Source organism: Artemia franciscana, chromosome 13 (genome assembly GCF_032884065.1).
Source record: "Artemia franciscana chromosome 13, ASM3288406v1, whole genome shotgun sequence".
NCBI lineage: Eukaryota > Metazoa > Arthropoda > Branchiopoda > Anostraca > Artemiidae > Artemia > Artemia franciscana.
The window spans coordinates 34025376-34029369 of NC_088875.1; the positions used below are offsets into that span (position 1 = coordinate 34025376).

The following is a 3994-nucleotide window of genomic DNA, read 5'->3' on the forward strand; positions in this document are numbered from 1 at the left end:
ATATTCGAGCAAAGGTTATCAACCGGGAAGTAATCAGTGTTGTTAGAGGTGTCTCCAGTAGTATTTCGAGTGAACACCTTGAATTTGTAATCTCAGGGCTCGTTAAAACTGTTCAAATTGGATTGCCACGTGATTTTCGGTTAGACTTCCTTGATTTTGCTGCCCGTGATTCTACCATTACGTCTGGTTTTCGGCTTGGATAGATCTTTCGAGTATGCAATACAGAATATATACCAAGGGGATGTCTTCAATTCCAGTCCGCTGCTCACTTGATTAATAGTTGCCCTCCTAAGCCCACCGAGAGGAAGAGCTCTAGATGCGCCGGCCCCCATGTAAACACCAAGGACAATTCGTCTATCGCTTTGCCAGAGCGTGTAAATTGCTGTAAAGACCATGTGTCCTACAATCTCAGATGCGAAGTTCTAAAGGAAGCTCTATCTAGCGCCTCAAAATGGTTCACTCAACGCAAGTGAGTTTAAAACATAAATGATATTAAGGATAACGGCCTCCAGCTTGTCAATCTGTAATATTGTTTTCCTGCAAGAATACTTTTAAAAAAGGTTAATATTTCTAGTCTCAAGCAATCTCCTTCTCACAACTCGCAGGTAAATAAAAGGGCCGTCTCCCTGGTGGTACAGCTATTTTATTCAAGTTGTATTAACGCCATCTATGTTTTATTGTGACGACTTAGTTTTAAAAATCTCGTCCTAGTAAATTTATGCCTTCCCTGCGATCGCCGCATTATCACATCTCTCACTGCATTCGCCAGATGACGCTCTAGGCTCAAAACGTTCTTGGAAAATATCCATTCTAAGAATCTGTGTTGGATCTTAGCTGGTGATATGAACTATGACATCCCTCATGATTCGGATAGATCGAATCCTCTCTTAGAATCGCTACCCAGTAGTTATCATATCACAGCGGAGAGCCGATCATTCATATATATTCGTGATAGAAGTTGACTCAAGCCTAATATTGATCACGTAATTGCATCAAGTGCGTCATTGATCGACTCAGTCATCAATGTCGATGAAGAAAAGATTGATGATGACCATCTTATTCTAAAGTGTGGGACCTCCTCTGCCCATTGTCAGTTAAGCTTCTTCCATCCAATTCTAAATGGCTCAGTAAGTATGACTGCAAACGTATTGATCTCCCTTTATATATCACCGCTTTCAATCCATTATTATCTTCAATTAGAGTCCCTTAGCATTTGCTTCAAACTTCTGTTCCTATTCAAGCTGCTCGTATTTAAACTCTTATTACTACCAAATATCTGCTTGTTTGAAAGCTGCCGTCAATGCCGCTGTGTCTGTTGAGAGAATTCGGTCTGGTACCAGAAACCCTTCAAACGTGTTAAAACTAAGGCAAGGTTTAGGTTGCGCCTTTGGATCGCATGTGACCGTCCTTCCTCTGGACCCGTTTTTAAGATTAAACAGAAAACTAAGCGTAACTATAAAGCCGTTTGCGCCATGCTCGCTTGAATGTGTGGAGTTAGACCAAGTGATAAATCCTTTGAGGAATATAATTAATAGTGAAAGTACATATCCGCCACGCATTGAACTTTGAAGTTAAATGACTTTTCTAACCATTACCATTTAGTTTTTAGTGCGGTTAATACGTCCCTCAAAGCAATATTTCTTGTAAAGCTAAGACCATTTTTACCAAATCATATTCGACAATCTGATGTTCTATCAGTCTCATCGGATGACATCCGTTCTACTCTCGAGAAAGTGAAAAGATACAGCAATCTCGACAAAGATGGTATTTCTTTTAATCATTTTTTTATTGCCCCGTTCTTACCTGTCATTTAAAACCGCTATTTCAATCGTGTCTGGCTCAATCTGTTGAACCAGATAGTTTTCTAATCGGTCATATTAGTTCTATTCTTAAGCGAGGAAATGATCTTGAGAGTTGCAGTAGCTATTGACCAATCACTCTGTCATGTTTTTTGAATAAAGTATTGGAATATTTATAATAACCGGAAATTAGTTCTAAGTGCGATTTTACTTCTATGCAGGTTGGTTTTCTTAGTGGTTTTAGCTGCTCGCACCTTCACCATATTCTCACTTGCCTTATGACAGATACGAATAAATCCAAAATTCTACTTTATTGCTTAACAGTTCATATTTCTGGAGCGTTTGACAACCTCGTTCATTCTAATGCCTAATGTTGGCACCTTTTTCTGTACATTTATTTATATGTTATTATGTCAATTGATTAATTAATTAAGTCACTACGCACAGGATATTTAGTCTTCTAGTAGTGGCTATGTTTGTTAATTAATTTTGTTGTTGTGAAATTAATAAAGCTTTTCTCTCTCTGTGTATCTGGAGACTATCGCTCCTGGCAGTCTTACGGTATTAGAGCTAAAGTTAGAGTAAAACGGAAAGGGGAGCTTTTAAAGCTCATTCCCGTTTTTAAAGGAGATTATCGAGGAATTGTATTATGGTCCAGTGTATTCAAGTGCGTATTAGCTCAACGCCTACGGTCTCTACCATCCTCAATGTTTTATGGTGAAGTCGGATTATCATGTATCGCTTATACCGAAGACTTTCGTCGATTAAACCGTAGCCAATGAAGCCTCATTGAATTTTTTTTTCAATATTTAAGTCGCGTCTTAGTTCCATTGGTCTGTCAATTGACCCTTCTAAATATGATTTTATACCTTTCAATAGTCTTTACCAAGTGGCCGCCTTAGATCTTGAAGATACTTTTCTTCCTTGTTCTACTTCAGTTAATTGGCTGAGAATTTCTTTCGGTTGTTCTCCTTCTTCTCCATGTTCAATCCTGATAAAAAGAGCCGTTAGAATCTAAGGGTAGCACACGGTAAAATTTCGCCCAATAAAGGAAGAATTAATAAAAAGGTCTTTGTAGTTCATACCCTAGTTTTAGTTCTCCAGTCATTATTCTCCTTTAGGATATTACCCATTTGTTTCATAGAAACCGTTGTAATACCCTAAGAGTGGTATATATTAAATATTGTAAATTTGTGCTTCGTTTACCACGATTGTACCGAAACAGTAATTTAGAAGATAGATTTGACCTTATTGACATACCATCTCAAATAAATGGTCTTACTGAAGCTTTGTGTGAGAACGTCGAATTATATTTCTGACTATGACCCTTTTTTGCCCTTTTTCCTTCCTGAAGTTGGTTAATCAATTTTTTTGCTCATTGTATTTGAAGTCATTTTTGTGCTATTTTTGTTTCCTATTCTTTTCATTTCTTTTCCTGTACTTCCCACTGTTGTTTTGCTTTTTGTGGGTAATAAATTAAACATACATACATACATAATAAAGTTGAAGAATGATTATCAAATCCGACAAATAAATCTTCAAAATTAATAATCAAATAATGTAAAACTACTGTGTTTATCTATGAAACTTCAGCTTTTGATTTCAAGAAAGTCAATTCTTCAAATCAATAATTTGAAAAATGTAAAACCACTGTTTTTATCTATGGAATTTCAGCTATTGATTCCAAGAGCTAAATCGAAATTTTTGCAAATATCGTATCAAAATTAAATAAAAAAATCCCACCTTTTTACACAACGACGTTAAGGTATATTGTTTTGTAACTTTTTTTTTCCAAATTCGAGTGTTTGGGCTTATTAAAAACAATAAATTATAATTCTTTAGGAAGGTTTTGAAAGCAAACAGTTTTGAGGACCCTTTATTTCCATTTTATCTCTTCTTGCTTTGACACTGTTGGCTCTAGACTGAACGACTCATTAGAAGCTATGACAACAGATTCGGAAAACTTCTAATGGACTCGGATTGTGGACTCGTAATCTATGGACACGTAATCGGGAAACATCTCCACAAAAGTGTCAATCCGACGACCAATACTCATCAGTAGCCACAATGACCAGTATACTACTCTCAACGGCGCCACCTCACCCCATCGTTAAAACCCTTAATGGCAAAACACCAATTTATTTCTATTTTAGCGTTTCTTACTTTTCTACCATTAGAAGATAATAATAACGAGG

General features: G+C 36.7%; 1 protein-coding gene across 1 annotated transcript in view; it reads right to left on the bottom strand.

The window, feature by feature from the left end:
• The window catches only part of LOC136034846 (tyrosine-protein kinase transmembrane receptor Ror-like), a 75850-nt gene extending 73055 nt beyond the window's left edge, over positions 1–2795 (bottom strand). Inside the window, exon 1 of the mRNA XM_065716310.1 lies at positions 2669–2795. The gene's annotated coding sequence lies outside the window, so the exon portion shown is untranslated. The remainder of the gene's footprint in view (positions 1–2668) is intronic.
• Positions 2796–3994: the final 1199 nt, after the last annotated feature.